A 20302-nucleotide genomic window follows, 5' to 3' on the forward strand; every position below is an offset into this window, starting at 1 on the left:
TGCTGGACAGACTGCTGACAGTTTCTAAGTTACCCCCAGCATCTTTCTCTGTCTTCTGTTCTAAAACCGAAAGTTTTCATATCAATGTATATCATGAAACATACGCATCAGTATTGATATATATGTGATAGGCCAATATCGGCTGATAATATATCAGTCAGTCTCTACTCCGCCTCCGTTGTAGAGATTCTGTTAAGCTTGTGTTAGTGCTGGATTTCCTTGTAGCAGATTTGACTTATCATATGGAGAGTTGAGTGTTTGGTCTCTTCCTCCTGTTGATTTCGGATAGATGAAATACCGTCTTCAGTACAGCAATGTTCTGTCAATGTCACAAATTCATTAGTTGCAGTTCCAGTGCTGGGATTTCTCTTATCCTTGGAAATAGGCAAATTTCCCCCTTCTGCCATCAACAGGTTCGACTCTTTGTAAGACTCCTCGCTTCCCTTCAATCTAGCAGATGTGCAGAGTGCAACGTTAGCATGACCCACAATAGCCACATTAATGGGAAGTGCAAAAGCTTGACAAATACGGCAATTATCCTTTAAGAATGCAATAACAAAGGGAGCCTAATAGATTATTATTTTAAAACATTTCACAAACTGGAGCACCTTCGAATTTTCAGTACTTTGCGTGTTTACAAAGCACAGTGATGGCTAAAGTTGTGCTTGCATCAACTGTTTTCTTTTTGCTTTACAGTCACCAGCACATTCACAGCTGTGTGGCTATCAGCTGACTAATCTCAACCAATCATATTCATGCAGGTGTACAGCGAGGCCACTATAACCTGACGTTCCTGATACCGTCATGCTGCTGCAGCTTCTTCCACCACCCCAACCTTCTCCTTTGCACTGTTGTTTTGACATTGTTCATTTAACCAATAACAATGTTCATTCATGTTTAATAAATGGGGGATTAGTTCTCCCAGCAGAAACCTCGTTTCTGCTTTGACTCTTTGAGAACTCCATCTTAACAGCTTAATCTTTTGTGCTGGATCTAACAGTAAAATAATTTGCTGTAAAAGGCCAAATACTTGACACAAGCATATCTGATTGAACAACAAGCCCTGCATTAGATAGTAAACTGTGACAGGAATGCTCATTTTGCTCACTGGCTTATATTTGCTCATGGGAACTTTCCAGTGCAGCTGTTGCCCCTGTGTTGCCAGAAAGAAAAGACACAGGGTCAGTGGGCATTCTTTGCCTTCCGGGACTGGGTTAATCTGCCAAAACTGGACTGCCACACTGCAACTGCTCTGTGGGTGCAGATTTTATCATGTGGCATCAAGTGCTGACTCTGGCTCTTCGGCCTCTTGCAACACTGTTTCCGTCGAGCATGTTTGATTTTGTCAGTAGAGTGTCATCGTGGATGTGTAGCATGACTCAAGTCTGGCAGTGAGGCTGGTCTCATCCAATAGAAAGGTTGTCGACTTTCACAGTACAGAAGATTGTTCAGTTTGAAACACTCCGGCAGTGCTGCAATATTAATACGTTTTCAGTGCAGCAAAATAGGAGATATAGAAAAAAATCTGAAAACCCATCAGAAGGTTTGAAAAGCATGTTAACTTTAAACATGTAGACCAAGATTACACCATTTTCCAGAGCCACAAGCTCTCTTTAGATTTTTACCGTTAAGATGGTACTTGAAATAATCATCTGATACGCACTTCCATCAGGACACACAACCAAATCTCAATTGAAACTATGATATTTCATTAAAATCACTTTATTCTATGTGCCTCGTTAAAAAAAAAAAATCCTTAAAAATAAACCATTTGCACCAGATTCTCCTCGGTGCAACTGAGAGCCAATGAGTCACTCAGTTGTGACCAACATGCATGCAGTAAAGACTCATTGAGTATTCAGCTGAACAGTAGGCTGTGTTTAGATCGCACAGAGAAGAGACAAATATGGCAACAAATTAGAGAGATAGAGAGCAAAATAATACTCAGCATGGTGAAATTTCTTTCTGGAGTTGATGTGCGGAATAATGTGAAAAGGCCTAGTTTGTGGAGTATGTAGAGTCTAGTATTGGTAACACCTGTGGACACATTCTGATGCCAGTTTTTTTTTTCAATCTTTGTAAAATAAATAATCAAAAAATACTGCTTCAGTGCTTCCTTTTTCGTGATTTATTGCAACAGAAATGTCATACTGCACAATAGCCATTATTGAGTCCTTTCTACTTCTAGCCAAGGCAGTGGTGTTTCCATGAAATGTGCCATACTCAGTGAAAAATGAGTCCACGGTGACTAAAAATGTGACAGTCCAGAAACTGCTTGTGGTTCAATGGATAAAGAACAGTATTATTGCTAAGGGAAAATTCCGTGAGCAAATAAAATGCTTGTTCTTCTCAGGTCATTTAGATTTTTTACATTGGTGAAGTAGACAGTATACCATAGATACTGTAGACAGCTGTGTTATTCAACACAAATTGTAGATATTAGTTAATTTGGTTATGGAGCACTCTATGGAGGAGTGCAAGCTTTACAGGCAGCATGACAAAGAGAGACTGCTGTTGCTCCAAATATGAATACATTCTAATGTAACCAACTAGCTCTTAAAATGCAACCTTTCTCTTGGTTAAAGTCAGAAGTACTAGTCATGCAAAACTGGTGACTTGGATGTCCTTTTTTAGTTGGTCAGCAGCACATGGTTTGGTCCCACCTCCCCACCCCTTCTGTGGTACAGTGTGGTGTTCATCAACCTTGCATGCTGATACCACTTCCGTAAACTGATCACAGGCTAAACTCACTTATTGTTACTTGGACATGTCTGCTACCACTCTTCCTGCTCAGTGGATTTTATGTCCATCTATCCATCTGTAAGTCCATCCAATTCTCTTTAAAATAGTATCTTAGGAAAACCTTGAGGCGATTTCTTGAAACTTGGCACAAGCGTCTACGTAGACTCTATTTGATCTGATCAGAGTTACTGGCCATAACTCAAGAATTTTAACGCTAATTATGACAAAACGGCACACACATGACTAATAATATAAAATGATGCATTAATGTAATTTTTTCTCCAAAAGGTCAAAGGTCAACTTCTCTGTGACATCATTATGTTCGGCATAAACACTTTTCTGGCCATTACTCAATGCAGTAACTGAGGAACAGAAGGCATAACTGTGACCACATGTCACATTTGACCAGAGAGTAATGTAGTCACACTGATAATGAGTGTCCATCCTAAAACCGTGGTAATTGTGTAGATGTGCGGGGTTAAAGATGCATGAAAGTGCTTGTTTGCAGCAAAACCCATATCTACTGTCAGGATTGCGTGTTTTAATTCTATCATAGTTTTACTGGCCAAACACGTGAACACATTCTAGGAATTTGACTCTGTCTCTTGTTCCTGTCAATGAACTTTCACACTTCAAAGTCTTCACGACATTTATGAGTCTGGACAAACAGGATTGTAAACTGCAACTTGACTGATTGGTGTAGGTATTCAGCTGCAAGGCAGTAGTCCTAGTTTTGTTATCTGATACTTCAGTGAGTGACTAAAATTGACATTGAGTTTTTGAATCTAGCATGGCACGTGTGTAGTTTACAGTTAAAATGGTAGCAAGATCTGCAGAAATTGTTTCATAGTTTGTTGACAATTTGGCCTCCATCTCAATTATTTTGCTTCCAGCTGACTTGTTTTAAAATGAGAGCCCTTTAAAAGGATTGTAAACGTGCGCTTGATGACTATATACTTAACAATGTCCAAAAAGACTAAAGCAGTTCTCGTTGGATCTGAAAATGTGTGAACGCAGTTTGGAACAAAGATTCATTCCTGTTGTTTTATCGCTTCTTTTCACGTCCTCCACTACATTGATTTGACATTTTAATAAATACTTTTTAAAATCAATTACAAATACAAATTTTAAGATCCATGTTATGTCCATTATTATTCGATTACTATTCCTAATGTATCAGCATCGATATATTTAGACTGGTATTGTATCTAATCCAGGATTTGGGTATCGTGACAAGACAGTGGTGGAACATTATAAACTAGTGTAGTGACTTTACCTGTGGTCACTGAGGTGGCAGTTAGGTCGGCTTAAGTGTGACGTGTACAGCTTCAAATTAACACAGTGTCTCTGCTTGTTTGTATTGTATGTTCCATTTATTGACAGCAGTTGCAGGTGAGGTATCACTCAGTCCATACATTAAATTTCCAATAAACTAAAAATGTACAACCTGAAAGCGTTCACCTGCCTGACACAGTGTTTTCGCACGGTCGAAAACTGTTTGGCTTCATTCTCAAAACTGCACACCTGCCTTCATTCACTCATTAGTTGGTATATATGCAGTCCACTCCCTACGGTGGACAACCCTGTGGCTCCTAAAGCCACACCCACACAGTCATACCGACACTCACAATAATCAAAACAAAGAAATCATATTTTGGCTCCAACAACTAGAGAAGCACTCAGAAGGCGCAGTACTCCGCCAAGGCTGTTCATTCCCAGATATGGCATCATCAGAAATGCAGCTGTTTTTTTTTTTTTTTTTGCTTTTTTTTTTTTAGAAATGCAGCATTTGTTTATTAGTCATTGATGATCAGAAATCACGGCAACGTAGAATGTGGCCATTTAATACAGACCCACAAAAAACATGACCTTACGCTGAGCACAGGCGTGTGTTGTACATGTGTACATTATGTACGGATACCAAATCACGTGACCTAAATATGTAACGGGTGGCGGGAATTGATGGGGCTCGGAAACACCTCCACAATTTAATCAATTGTTCCTTGTATCATTTCCAATGGATAAGTCCCAATAAGTCTGCAACGGTCGATTTGTAGCAGGATCACAATCATGTGATCGTCAGAAAGGCAACTGACGTAGTGTTCGCTTGTTGTCATAGTTACAGTGATGCCTTGTCGCCGTCTCGCAATGATACAGAAATCTCCAGACTATAAGCCGCCTCACTGCTAAAATCTAATCAATTGGTCCTTGTGTCATTTCTGACCTTCCCTGAAAATTTCATCCAAATCCATTAGTCAGTTTTTGAGCAATGTTGCTAACAGACAGACAAACAAACAGACGAACCAATTAATGCGTTCCTTGGTGGAGTAATAATAAAATACTTGCACCACTTTAAAGGGAAAGGCCGGCAGTATGTTCCAAAGTAGACAATGATGTCGTTAACGCAACTAATGATTTGTTCTGAGGCTTAGTAATGCAAGTTCACTACTGAAAGGCAGTAAACTAGTTAGCTGCACTTCACAATGTTTGTTGCTTATGTCAGGTCCAAAGATCACACTGTGGAATCCAATTATTTTTTTTGCTTTGCTTTGTGTTTTTGGATTTGGAAAAATAATAATGAAGATATAATTGAGACAAGGTTTTGTTTCAGTCTGCTTTTTGGGGGGATTTTTGTAATTGATGCTTAGTATGTAGAACAGCCGTTTTACTGTTTATACTGGGAGCATGAGTGGCTCATTTCTCATAAATCTGATGGAGCAGACTACATTAAACTTGCACAGCCGGTATCAGTGTTGTACCAACTAAACTAATTATGAGAACCAGATCATGAGGATGTTATCTTACAAAGTTCAGCCTTATTGCAACAGGAATTCCCCAAATAAAACACTGCTAAGGCCAAAAATGGCCCACAGCCTGTCTCAACCTCAAACTCTGTGTGACTTTGATTTAGTGGTTCACCAGTCAGAGTTTGTCCCTGTGATGAGGTGTCACTTGTTGTATTTCATAAGAAAGAGGGAGCCGAGTTGTGTTTAGCTCCTGCTAAATGTCACGGGATCCTTGCAGGCCTGTGATGTATTGTACTGCATTATCATCAGGAATTGCCTGGGCTCAGTGCTGCTTCAGAAGTTGATGTGTTTATCTGTAATGCTGGGTTTAGTCTAAAGAATCTGCGCATGGTTGAGTTTGTCTCGCACTGTGTTGGATCGGACAGTGTTAAAAGAAGACCGATCTTGTTTTGGATTTGTGGTGTTAACATGGACTTGGGTATATGACCCATGTTTATGATGTGGCGCTGCTGTTAAGTGGAAGGCCTGTTGTTCACGAGCTCTTCTCATCGATAAGGGAGCTGTGAGTTTATGACTGGTTACGCCTGACATGGACTACAGTGTCTGGTGTCTGATGAGGCAGGAAAGAGAAACTTGGGGGCAGTAACTTGTCCTTTAGATATAAAGTGAGAGAGTTCTATGGTAGAAAAACTACTTGGAAAATCACTCCAATATGCTGTTATACAAAACTCAGTGGAGCTTTGCTGTATTTTGATGTATATGTATGTTTGAGATATATATATATATATATATATATATATATATATATATATATATATATATATATATATATATATATATATATATATATATATATAAATAAAAACTTTAACTGCTTGCACTAGTTGAACAGTTAATCAAAATATTATCGCAATGTGAACAAATGCAATATTCACATCGTAGGAGCTGCAATTTTTTGATATAGCAGTCAGTGCGTCACATTTTAAATCAAGCACAGTGGCGGTACAGAAAACTCCTTGGCCACAAATCGTATTTTCCAGTCGTAAGGGAGCATGCTTGTTTAGAACAAACCACAAAAAACTAATTTTTATTTGTTTCAGTGCTACAGAAATTCAAACATTACCTTTCACACAAAAAATATTACATTGTAATCGCAATAGCTGTTAAAATCATCGCAAAGTGACTTTATAGCATATCGTGCAAACAGGTTGCCTGCTTTGGCCACAGTAAGGGAGGGGTAGCAATCTGACCTTCCTATTTAGTATGTTTGCTATATTTAAATATTTTATTTTGAAAGTAGTCATTCAGCTGTGACTCTCTTGTTCCGGGGACAGACTCCATATCCACCCTGTTCAACTACAGCTGTTGATTCTTGTTCTAGTCTTCTTCTAAATCTGCCCATCATAAAATGGTGAACTACCGTCAGCTGTAGACCAAGACAGCACAGTTAAAGTCTGCCCTCTTTGGCACATGAATGACGAGAATTTAACGATGCTGTTTCATTGAGACAGTTTTATTTAATTGGAACAAAGGACCAAGCTGCTATTCGAAAAAGCGAGATTTAGGGTGTTTGTGACGCTCAGAGAAATGTAATGGTTTTGTAGCCTTGGCAGCAAAAAACATACTTTTTCAGTCAGCGTGGGCCACTGTCGGGATCCTTCAATATCAAAGTGATCATTTCACCAAAATTGCCTCGCAGCCCGACAGTGTTCCTGGAGGCTCGGCCACTGCAGCTCCATCCAAACACACTGCTGCTGTGGCTGCTGTGCCAGTGATTGCTCAGTAGAAGTGCAACAGCTCTGTGGCAAAGCAAAATAAAACTGCCAATAAAGACAGGAGCTTTGTGCTGTGTCATACTGGCCTGCGAAAATAACAGAAGCCATGGTAGTGACAGTAATATAAATTGTTGGCAGTGGTGTCACCATCAGTATGTTTCATCACGGTATATAATAGAACTGGCATACTGGGACTGGCGTGTCAGCACTCTTTGACAACAACAAAGCTGTCAGCGACAACAGCACATGCAGCTCTGCATTAAATAGATAGGCCACTGTGTTCCATGGTGTGTTTTTTTTGCACAACCACCATAGCGGTTGGAGCTGAATCTTGAGGGTTTATACTAAACATTTCTGGGCCAGATGTGCTCACATTGTCAGAGGCCTTGAAAACACAGGTAATGAGGATTATGCAGAAGTTAATATGTGAGTTAATACAGCAATTAAAATTCTGTTTTAGATGTCTGAAGCTGGTTGTAGCTGGTCAACATTTGGTATTATCAAGGCCTTTCTCATTGATTGGAATGAATGATTAGAATGTGACTGTGCTTTGGAGAATTGTTGTCTGACTTTGTTCACTGTCAACTTTGTTCTCCCTCCCCTCAAACAACCTTACGTGGTGTGTTGGAGCTCTGCCCATGTATTCCTTGGCTGGTGTTATTGGCTGATTTTGGCCGATTACAAATATGCAGGTGTTGATAGGATTTTTTTTTCTTTTAATAGAAAATGATTGCATTAATTTAGAAATTGTACCATCACATACTTTGGCCTCCTTGTTTACAGCACTCAATACTGCCTGCAGTACATGTAGCAGAGCCTGGAGCACAGTCTTGTGAAGCAGAGTCAAGTGGTGTCTTTGCAGTAAATTAAAGTAGTTTGTGAAATATGTTGCTGGAAAGTTAAATAGTGACCTAGCTGATTGACTGTGATATTTTTACTCCCTGAAAAGCAGCATTGGCCCAAAAAATTCAGTACAAACTAGGTACAAAATGACACATTTTTGCAGCTCAATTATTACCCAAAATGATAAACAATTTATTTAATCAATTTGATCAAGATTATTTAGCACAGTTATTGATTTTAGGGATTGTATATTTTTATTTTACTTTTAAGTTTCAACAGAGCACTGCTTTCACTTCCATGTTGTGCTAATTTCTTGCTAATGTACAAATCTTCTCATTAAAGTAAAACCAGCCCTTTTTCACAGTGCCTCCTTGGAGCAACATATCAATAAATCTTGTTTACGAAGCACTTGATCTGATTTGTTGCATTTGTTTTTCTATGAACAGAGCATTTTCAACATCAGTATCACAGTGAATCATGTTTATTTAGTTGCGGGAATTCAAAATTGCGATGAAGATTAATATTCAATGAATCCTGCTGCCGTACTGTGTTGTTTACCTCCGGAGTCCCCTTAAACCTCACTAGTTGCTATGCCTTTCTACAAGCTGGAGCGCATCAGTGTTTCCCTTTTAACTTTGATCTAGCAGCAGCAGGGGGTTTAGGAGGCAGGTAGCTTATATTAGTCTATACTAAATTGAATTTAGTGAGTGACATTGATAAATATCTATGTGGTTCACCCACCCTCCGCTAGCCCTGCGGGATACTGCTCTGTGCAAGTATGTTGATTATCATCTTTCTCTGTTTAAAGGGTTATTGATGAAGGCAGAGATAAAAACACAGGTTTCATATTCCGTGTTTGATCCATGAGATAACTATCTTGACAACCTGGTGCTGCTTTTACAAATCTCGTTCCTGGCATGCCAGGGCCGTGTCCTCTAGCAAGCCCTCTGCAACCTTCAGCGCCTCAGCATTTCCAGCCACACCCAGCTACTCCCGCCTGGTTTCTTTGTCGTAAGGTTATCTGTGCCGTTGCTCTGCAGCCTGACCGACACAGAATGAGACGGGGAGAAAGGAAAGACAGAGGAATCAGTGGAAACAATGACTTAAGGAAAAAGGCACAGAGGGAATTCAGGTCAGGCAACAACAGTGAAGGAAGGAGTGAGCAAGGAAAAGGAGCCTGGAAAAAAAAAAACAACTTAATGTTGTGTGATTTCTAGTGCACACTATTATGCAATCTAGCAGCACTCACCTCAGTCTGCAGCCTTGATAATTACCATAGAGTTGAATCACAGTTTCACTAAAAATGGAACATTATAGGTTTCATAAAGCTAATTCTGATTGCAGGGTAAATTAGAGCGTTGCTTTACATTTTTATTACGGCCACCCACTGTCCATGTGGACAGTCTAACTGGTGCGCTGTTGTCTCCCTCTGTCCTCAGACTGAAGAGGTGAACCATTGTTCAGACGTCTGAATGAGTGTCAGTCACATGGTCAGGCCATTCAATGCCCATGTGCTTCTCACTTTTCTTGCCTTCAGTTCATTGCATTAGTGAGGGATTATTTTACATTTTGATGGTTTTTAGCAGTGTGGGTGCAGACAGCAAGAATAGCACACCGCCTAATTAGTGCTGCCTGCATCTTGGAGCTGATATAAGCATTCAAATCTGCTTAAAAACTGCACTGTGTTGTTTTGTTGTGACAAATACACATATGCTTACATTCATTGTATTTTTGTAGTGTATAACCTGCATTGTTTGCATCTGATTGCAGCCTAGTAGCCCTTTTCTTCTCTGCCTCTTACAGGAATATTGGATAAATGGAACATCAGGTGTATTGCATTGTGTGTACGTGCACATTAATGCTGCAATGGATTATTGGAAAGTAGTGAAAAATGCCAATTGCAGTTTCCTAATAGCTTGGTTTGCTCAGCCAACAGTCCCAAATACAGCACTAAGCAATTGTGGCCAGAATGATAAACATGATTCTTTTGATCACTATTGAGGTCATGATTTTTATTGCACTTTAGATAAACTGTCGTCTTCTTTCATTTCAATGTCATGTTGTGTTTTTGCTGCTGCGTCAGTATCGCAATTGGTTGTCTTCAATTATTTGTGAGAGGTCAAAATTGTGATCATCATGAATATTCAATTAATTGTGCAGTTGTCATTTATTCGGTTTGCTGTTGCATCAGATAAAGAATAGCAACAAATTATCAAAATGATAAGCATTGACATTGATAATGTTTTGCCTTTAATGACCAAACCTTGAAACATCCCTTCAATAAAATCAAAAGGCACTGTGGAATAGAGCTGCAATGATGAATCAGTTATTTGTCAACTATTAAATTAATCGTTAAATGAATGGAATTATTGCACAGAGAAGTTTTCTAAGGAAAGCTTTTACGGGTCAATATTTTCAGATTTCTTTCCTCCATCAAGACTGTAAACTGAATGTCTTTGAACCTGACGTGCAGTTATTCACTTCACGGTACGATCCTCTTCCAAGTACACTAAAATATGCAGTTTTCTCACTAATATAAAATTATGCTCAATGATAAATAATTCAAGTATAAAATGCATTTACTATTGTGGTTAAATCCTTCACTTCTCTTTGACCTGTGAGAAATGTGTTGACGTCTTGCACAGACACTTGAGGAGAATAGAAACTCTGGAACTTTTGTGACGCATGCTGTGTTGTATGTCTTTTCTTTTTAAATGCATAACATAACCTCTGACAACACCTCCTTACTGTCAGTTTTGTTTGATCTCTAACTGGGTTTTAAACTCCTTTCTGCTGCAGGTTCTGAGCCCATGGTACAAAGCCCTGACTGAACATACTGGTGGTGCATACAGGCTTACTACTGTGGTGAGTGATCTACAGCCAGGCTGGGCTGTAAAGTGTTTCTACCTGCCTGTTCACGGCTCAGATTGTGCAGACTTTGCTTTCAGAGCCTGAGCATTAAATATCCATAACTCTAAATAATCAAGGACCTAAATTTTTCTAGTTTGTCCTTTAACAATACTGGTCTTTGAACATTCAGTGAATGGCTGTTAATTCCTTACAGATGTTGGTTCTTGTTGCATGATTTGTACTGAATGTTTTTTTACTTTAGGGAAAATTAATGTCTTCTATTACTACACACGAACCAATTGTAGGTTTTGCACTGGTGTGAAGATGATCTCTAATATCAAGCATTTCAGTCTAGTCAAATGTAGCATGTAGGTGGACTCTGCACAGGGGCACCTCTATTCTTTAATCAGTTTAGTGCCAATGTATTGAGGATTAATACAGAAAATTAATAAATGCTTCTCCACTATTGCTGTGGCCCAAATCAATGTATGAATTGAACATGTTTTTTTTTTTTGTTAAAGATTTGAGTTAGATTAGAGAAGAGTTACATAGCCATTTGCCTTAATTTTGAAATACAGTAATGAAGCCGTTTGGCTGCCAGGCTCACTTGTTTAGTTTCTTTAGGAGAAAATCACCTTAAATCATGTAGGAACATTGATGCTGCTCATTGGCTGAGTGTGACCAAGTATGTACACAAAATGAGAAGGTTTCACGTTAGACCTTGGTTCATTGTCTGGCTAGCTACTAGCAACTGGATTTTTGTCATCTGCTGGGGACTTACAGTACATAATATTCATGGTTCAGAATGAAAATCGGTTTTGGAGTTTAGTATATGTTTGGTACAGATGAGACTGTGGATGTTCTCAAGATGGTGACTGAGTGATGAGACTTGCTTATCAGTTGATACAACATCGAGTTTGGTTTATAATCGTACCACAAACAAATCAGCCCAGAATTTGTAAGTGGACTGAGACCACTTTCTCTAAAGGATGTCTAGGCAGTTCTTTTGTCCTGGAAATCCCCCTAAATTGACACACAGGTAACATTGTTAGAGTTGTTGCTTCCCTACTTTTGCACCACGTTTCCCATGAACCCTGTTCCCTTCTGTATCCCTTCTACTCCCTGTTGTCTTACTTTACCGAGGAGAACAAACACGTTGGAAGTGAGTTTATTTTTGCTCTTTCAAGTTTCGGTATGACTTCCACTAGAGGATCTGCACCGTCTTCCTGTTAGGACCTGTTAAAGAATCCAGCAGATTTCCTGTGAACTCTGCACACAACAAACAATGTACAAAGCAGGAGAGGACCCACAGAAACTGAGAGTCTCTGTGGTGATACTTGCTGACATTGTTGGAAGCGAGATACTCTGCTGTGACAGCTTCACGTCTGCTCTCAGACACTGTGGTGGTTAGCTGTGTTAATGTCAGGTCAGCCTTATTGGAGGGTTTTGTTTTCCCCACTGTGGAAACCTCAGCTCTACTTGTTTCATTCGTGACGTTACAACTCGACGCTGTAGCTCTTAGTCACTCAGTGTATCAGTGTTATTTACATAAACAGCCCATAAGCACTGGTGCATGGTTTCATTTTCGTAGCCAGAACCAAGAACCAAGCCTTTTTGCATGCAGTGCAGGAAATATTTTTTTTATTGAGATGTAATGTGAAACAGACGGATAAATCTGTTTGAGGAAGACAAACGGTGATGTCAGAGAAACATTTTGTTTTTATGTTGCGCAGCATGCAGCTATGTTAGTACCTTTGAATCAGGGATCTTTATGACAGGAATTCAAGTCAAACTACAGGCCCAGTTAGTTTGTGCCCGGCAGAAACTTTTATCTTTAATTTCACGCTGACTCCTAGTGTTGATTGAACACGTAAACGTTGTTCGATGACCCTAGGAGCAAGACAAAATGGCATCAGTACCATCCCAGAGCCTTATCTTCCCCCTTTAGGAGAAGCTTGTCAAGCTATTTTCCTAAGTTTCTCTTTTCTGAACTGTGAAGTCTGAGCCTTTTATTTTTATTTTTTGTATGTGTTCTGTATTTTTATTAATGCAGTTGTGCAGAACACTGTGCTCCTCTCACAAGGCTGTTGTATGTAACAAGAGAAGAAAGAGGTCTTTGTTCTGTAATGATTCAGCCCACTGTATTGATTCAGTGCAGCAGTTTGAATAGAAATCAGCTGGAGTGCTGTGCCTCCTCCAGAATGTGCCACTCTCAAAACACACTACAAATATTTCTGGCGCTTCTTCACTAGTGCGTCCTAAAGGAAGCGACACATTCCACACCTCTTGCGAAGTGCATGTCCCTGGTTAACTCAAAAAGCCCAAGACCCTTTGAGCCTGGGAGGAATAAAGAGACAGAAATGGAGATAAATAAAGATAAGGCCTGGGTGATAGCAGGTGCTGCTCTACTTTCATTTGTAGACATCTCTAGTCAAGACACAGTTTTCTGCCTTGGAGATCAGTAACAGCTGTGCAATAGAACAATTTCTGGTAAAAATGGTTGCTAGTGATTGACTTTCAGCATTTATATTTGTATTTCAATCAAATTTAAACAAATGCAAATGCTAATGAGCTTCATGGGAAATAGAGGCACCTTTTCTGAAGAAGGATTGATGTCGCGAACACTTACCTCACATGATTGTCCAGCAGTTTATGCTTCTTTCCTTGTCTCTGCGTCTGGACAACATAAAACATGACCATCTGATATGAAAGAATAATTACAACTTTATCTATTAAAACACCTTGTAAACACTTGCATCTTTATTTTTCTCTCATTGATGGCCAAAGTTGTGTTGATTTCGATTTCTTCAAGGTTTTTAGCAGTTTGTTGTTTACTTTTTAGCCATAGACCTACATGTTTGACACCCACCCAGTCTTGGAACTATCGATACAAGGCTAGGTTATTTAGGATTTTGCTGTCTACATGCACCTTTCCCATTCTGTGAAAGAGAATGATCAGAAAGATTACTTGAAAAAACATGAGAAATGATACACAATGTGTTACGATGCAAAAAATTACCAGCATATCAAAGGACATTTGGTAAATGACCCACTGAAGTCAATGAATTGGTCTGAGGTGCCGACTCCATAAAAACTCCCGAAAATCCTGACTCTGTAGATATTTCGTCCTTTTGCGGGAACAGAGTCCAAACAGAGGAACCTGTCGTAGCTTTTTAGCTGCATTCAGCTTTCTGCTTTTCTTTGTCCTTCCTCTGCAGTATAAACTGCTCCACAAAAGAGCAACGATCTGCAACACTTGAGGTACAGGACTTGATGGCAATTTGTTAACCTAACATTCAGGTAGCGACGAACTTCAAGAGCTTTGATCCTCTCGTCTTTAATAAAAGCTTGTGCAGTATGATCCTGAGACCTGAGCTGAAGTTGACTCTCTTCCACTGCTTGCATGTTTCCGCTTGCTAGCTTGTTAGAAGTTAGCTCAGCAGTGTCCCATCTAACCCACGTCACCAAGCGTTTAGCATTAAATATTTCATGAAGATGTGCCTTCGAGCTAATATTATTGCACTAGCTCTATTTCTTCTATAAAGTCAGGGCACAGTGAATTCTGTTTGCAATTTTCACACAGCAGCACGTCTTCATCGTTCATTTCCTTTCAAAGTAAGTGCTAAATATCACATTCAAGCAGTAGCATTTTTCTAAAGGAGAGTCAGACAATAAGAGGTTTTGGGCCAATGTTATCTGGTCAGTTCAATTAACTGAATTGCTGGATGTATGCAGAGGTTTGCAGTGGACTGTAATGATGACAGAAGCTTAGAAAATAAGTATATTATAAATATTTCTTTCCCAGGCGACCTCACAGCCGACTGCTGCACACAGACATGTTGAATGACCTTGTTAAATGTGTGCTTAAGGATTAACTGACCGTTCAGGTTCCGCAGTTTGTACATGACTCATTAATAGTAACTCCATTAACAGTGCTCAAAGTAAACCACATTTATTTTCCTCTGTATTGAAGAATGTCACTGCACTGGCAGGTCATTGGGTCCTTCCACAGGTAATGGAGTTGAGCACATCTTACTCTACTCCAAGATTCCAGCCTCACTCACAACTACTCACGGTCATCGGACACCTCCAGCTGTCAATAGGCTCATCCTATTTGTCCGTTGCACTACCTCCTCTCTCCCCGTCTGTTACTGGAAATAGACTCGCGACTAGTTCTTATGGTATGTGGATTAACAGCTTACTACGGTAAAACCATTCAGAAAATACAGTAAACAAAGGCTGTAATCTGGAATGTCAAGTGTAAAACATGCAGGCACGGGAGAGAAAGCCAAATACTAAAAACAAGAACTACAGTGTCATGATACTTTGATTATTTATTGTGAGCAGATGATGATTAATATCTTGATAACATCATGAACGTAAAGCATTTTGGCTGTAGTTTTTAGCTCTGCAGATTGTTATTGTAGTAATAGTATTGTGGTTCGTTGGGGTGTTTTTTAATCTCTGTAATTGCAGTATTGATGTTAACTGGTGTAGCCCTGCACCATAATGGTTTTATCTTTTGTTCAGCTGCACCTGCACTGCTCTAGTAAATGGGATTCCTGTCCCATTATGGAAATTGCGAAGCCGCCTGTAGCCATGACTTCCTCCAGATTTGTACATCAGACTTGACCTTCTAAAGAGATTCTCAAAGTGATTGGGATTCTGACTTAGGCTCGGCCTTCTAATCTGAGCCAGAACGGCAGCTCGCTGTGAGATAACCACCGCTGATTCAGTGGTCCTCGCTGACCTGCTGCATTCAGATGGACACGAGCTGCCTGGAGCAGGTTTAACTGCCCGTCAAGCGAGGCTAGCTGGCAGGGCCTACATGCTACCATCTGTCACCGACAGACAGCTAGCCTCGCTGACCTCACATAGGCCATGTGAGGCAGGGCTGCGCTTGCCAATGCAATCTGTCACTCAGAGAGACTGGTAGCCCCGGAGAGGGGGAGGGGAGAGCTCCATGCAAATTGTAGTTGATTTGTGTTGTTGTTGCACCACACACAACTGCTCAGTGGAATAAAAACACATTTTCACTTATCTACAGTGCAGTCATTTAGCATCAAACTCCAATCTATGTGGCTTGAGTTTTTAAAAATGCTGATTAAGTTAAATGTTGTTCTGAAATAACTGTACTATAGCAGTGTTGACTGTTACTGACTGTGGCATTAAAGGGGGAGTATTTGTATTATGCTTGGCAAAAGTTCCAAAACTGGCAATTTATATACAGACAGAAGACTGATAAAAGAAAAAAAAAACATGCATGAAATTTCTTGGGAAGGTATTGGGCCCCCAGATCACCTTCAATGCTTCTTTGTTCTCTAAGTCTCTGGAACTCTGGATGGACAAACACCAGTCTACTTAAAGATATTTGTTTATTTGATGCTTTGATGATGAGGATGGGAAGTGCAGACTAGCACTTTGACGACTCATCCCTTTGTTGACTTCACAAGTTGATAAACAGGTTTGTGTAAAAAAACACACTCTGGGTTTTTACTTGCTTTGTAGCACAGGCCTCAGGTCCAATTAGATTTCTGTACATGAGAGGTTGACATTTTGAGCAAAGAATAAGAAAAATAAGTCGACTCTCACTGTTATTATTTGTTAAACATCATAAAGGGCCAATTAGAACATAGTGGACGTGTTGGGAGGGTGGGCCTTTAAAGGTACAGGAACTGCAATGGCCTGTTTCAGACAGTGCCTGAGGATAATGAACTTTTTCGAGGCTTTTGAGCTCTAAAACGTGAAGATATACGAATGGAGCCCCAGAAAAGAACAAAGTCTTCGACTTACTTAGGGTCCTTGAACCAATCACGCTGTTCCGGCAGAAAACTTAACCAAACCTAAGCCTAAACACAAATTTAAAATATAAATAGTTAAAAATCTATGGTATATAGAGCATATTTCCCTGTGTTGGTAACATCTATGGGCACTTGGACAAATGTTACACGTTGATACCATTTTTTTTCACTTTCATAAAACAATCCGAAAAATTCTACTTTTGTTCTTTATATATAATTTATGCTATTATAACCTTGTTGCGCTTTACAAAAGACATGTTTGAATTCTCTGTACATAAAGCAATGTTTCTGTTGCTTCCATAGAGGTGCAGGATTTTATAGTGCAGTGAAAAATAAGGCAGTGAGTAAATGATGATGCAATGGTGCAATGGTGATGCAAGCAATAAAAACCCCGGAAACTGCTTGGGGTGCAGGGGGTTAAACATCAGCAACCTCCCTGTCCTTTCAAATGAGTGTCAAGGTTGGTGTTGCCACATGTATGTTTTTGTGGGGCAGGTCCCTGTTTTGCTCTCTGCAGTTGTCCTGAACTGCTGCAGGCTGACAGTAAGCCATCTCTGGCCTTTGGTCTTAGCATATTTTTGTGATTGTGGCAACAGTAGGAATCTGTTTTTCATGTGCGATTTCAACTGGGTTCAGGAGAATTGGATCCATTTCAAGACTGAGAGACAATGAAAAATATCGGTTTGCTCTAAATCATCCCATCCCCCACTGCCTCAGTTTCTCTCTGCTTCTCTGAAAATAGACCCAAACCGTCAGGTCTCAGACAGAGCCTTTAAATAGGAATGAGCCCCATTTCCTCTGCTCTGCTGCAGGGTAGAATCAGAGCAGCAGCCATCACAGCTTGGGTCTCCTTTAACGAATTGAAACAGAAAAGCCTTCAAAGAACATGACACCTAAATGGCGGATATTCTTACCACACTTGGAGAGACAAAAAGACACATAATGCAGTGAGACATAGCGGTGTGGGGTGGCAGTTTGTAAGTTGAGTTCCATTGCATACACCTGACATTTTAAAAGGATCCTCGCACAAAGGTGGGAACTTAATCAAAATGAAGTTCTCAGATTGTTTGCGTAAAGTCAGCAGCTTCTTTTGTTCATACAACCAGTGGTCATTCACATCTGCCACCAGTTCTGAGAAAATTAGAAGAGGTATGCCACGTAGTCCCAGAATGCTGTGCTGCTCTAGTAGCACTAATGTAACACATTGGTTCACGTAATATGACAGTAATGAACACTGATGTCTTATTTAATTTAGGGTTGGGAAACATCAGGACACCACCCATGAATTTGCACTCACTCACTGTCAGTTAACTGTTTCCATTATCTGTGTCTTGTAGTGCCTGTTTGCTGCTGGGAATTTGAAGCCAGTACTGATGTCAGTGCTGAAGTTTTAGCCACAAATAATATCTTGAGATGTTTTGTGTGTTTTGATGTCTTTGGTTTTGTCATCCATCATGGAACCACCGTGTTATTTTGGGATGCTTTACACATTTCAAAATGTGAAACTAATGATAAATCATATTTATCTTTCATCTTTTAACCTTTAGAACGAGTAGTTCTACTGGTGTGATAAGTTAATTTACATGTGGCCACATTGACGTAATGGATCATGTGTTACTGAACGGAGCTTTTAGTGCAGAGTGAATGCAGCCTTTAGGGATGAATTGAAGTGTGAAGATGATAATCTCGACTCCATGGATATGCGGTGTATATTTGTGTGCATGTGTATACACAGTGATAATTATACTACACTATGCATCATAGTATATTATAACAGTATCGTGTTACAGTATTGTATGGTGTATAATAGTATAGCACGGTGTAAAACTATAGTAGGTGTGCTATAGCATAGTATACTATTTAAAAGTTGCATCCTCATATAGTATACTATGCTGCCATACTATGGTATATTGTGTCGTTGTATACTATGAGTCATTGTATATAGTAAAATGTGTCGTAATATTATATTGTGTGTCATAATGTTTGCTGATTTTATAATGTAAAGTGTCTGAGTATTTCGAAAAGCCCTACACAAATAAAATATATTATAATGTAGTACAGTGTGTCATGGCATTGTGCGATGCTTCGTAGTATAGTATGTCATCATTGTGTAATACGATGTGTTATGATGTAGTATCATGTGTCATAATTATGTAATTCAGTGTGTATTGTACAATGCATCATATTGATGTGTTTTTTATGATGTGTAATAGTATGTTATATTATTGTATAGTATGTCATAGGATGATGTGTATGGTCATAGTATAGATTATTCAAGTTATCCCATACAGTTATGTACTGCGCAGAACTACACCGGTAATCAGATTGAACAGCAAAATCCACTGACTCTTGCAAAAGTTTAAATACACGTGCACATAATGCTAACAAGTGTGCATTTTTTTCTGTCTGCATTTGTCTTTTTAACTGAAAATATTCCTGTAGTGAATGGTGTGATGGCTCGATGTGAAGATTTTACTCTTTGTGCGACAAAATCTAATGAAGTTATTGTGAACTATTTGCATGGGTTTTGTTGTTCATGTCCTCAGTTTGATTGCAACACTCGTATGTGTACGTGGAATACATGTTCTGGCAGTTACAGCAAGATCTTTCTCTTAAAAATAAGTTCTTCCTGTTGGCCTGTGAACAAAGACTAAGGGTGATTAAGTTTGGTGTGACGGTTCATATTGCATCACTACATACTGATAAGGTGTGATATTTTTATCACGCCTTCTTGGGCGAGCTAAGACTTTTGTGTATCACCCTCCAATATTTAAGTTAATGAATTATGTATGTGAGCTTATAATCTAGGGCAAGCTGATTTACTTACTGGTATTGATTTCATTTTGTGAAGGACAGTCTTGTGTTCTCACCAACACCTCATGGTTGGGGAAGCGGTTTTGTGTCTGTAGCAGTCATGTCCTGATTTTCTTATGGTGATTGATGATCTTTTTGGGTCTCACCCCCCCTCGTTGAACTGATTTACTGTACAGGCCAGTTTGCCACTGGCAGTAATCACAGGGGGGAAGGGGAGAAGAAATGAAGAGACAGAGATTTCCTTTTCCCATCCCCCCCATCTGTTCTCCCACACTGTCAACACAGAGCGAACTCGGCTCCCGGTTGCAGCTGGTAGCTCCACAGCGCCACTGCAGTGGGCTGGTCGGAGAGGGAACTGCAGCGGGCTGTTCACAAACTCGTCGTCCCCAGGCAGCACTGCTGCTGTCAGGTGGGATTTACACAGAAGGTCTGACTGATCACTGACTGAACAGTCTGCAAGTTTTCATTTCAAAAAAGCACAACAGTGGCTGATTTTATTAATACTCAGCCTTATGTGTATTGATCAAGAGCTCCAGCCTGGATGTACTGGTAATCTGTCACTGCACAGTCCTGTAATTACAAAGTATTTAACTGATATCCAATTCCAAATTATTTTTTTCTTAAATGGTTTTGTTCATAATTGCATAACTTTATAAAGGATTTATTAGATTAACCCTAGAAACTATAGCATTGCTTTTACTCACATTTTTTTTCTTCTACTCACTGTGGC

The 20302-nt window shown here is 39.6% G+C and overlaps 1 protein-coding gene across 2 annotated transcripts in view; it reads left to right on the forward strand.

Annotated features, from left to right (window-relative positions):
- The window catches only part of tbl1xr1a (TBL1X/Y related 1a), a 50318-nt gene that overhangs the window by 11016 nt on the left and 19000 nt on the right, over positions 1-20302 (forward strand). The window contains exon 2 of one of the 2 annotated variants that reach the window (XM_023294812.3): positions 10907-10972. The exons of the other annotated variant lie outside the window; for it this stretch is intronic. The gene's annotated coding sequence lies outside the window, so the exon portion shown is untranslated. The remainder of the gene's footprint in view (positions 1-10906; positions 10973-20302) is intronic. 2 annotated transcript variants of the gene reach the window in all.

Source organism: Amphiprion ocellaris, chromosome 2 (assembly GCF_022539595.1).
Source record: "Amphiprion ocellaris isolate individual 3 ecotype Okinawa chromosome 2, ASM2253959v1, whole genome shotgun sequence".
NCBI lineage: Eukaryota > Metazoa > Chordata > Actinopteri > Pomacentridae > Amphiprion > Amphiprion ocellaris.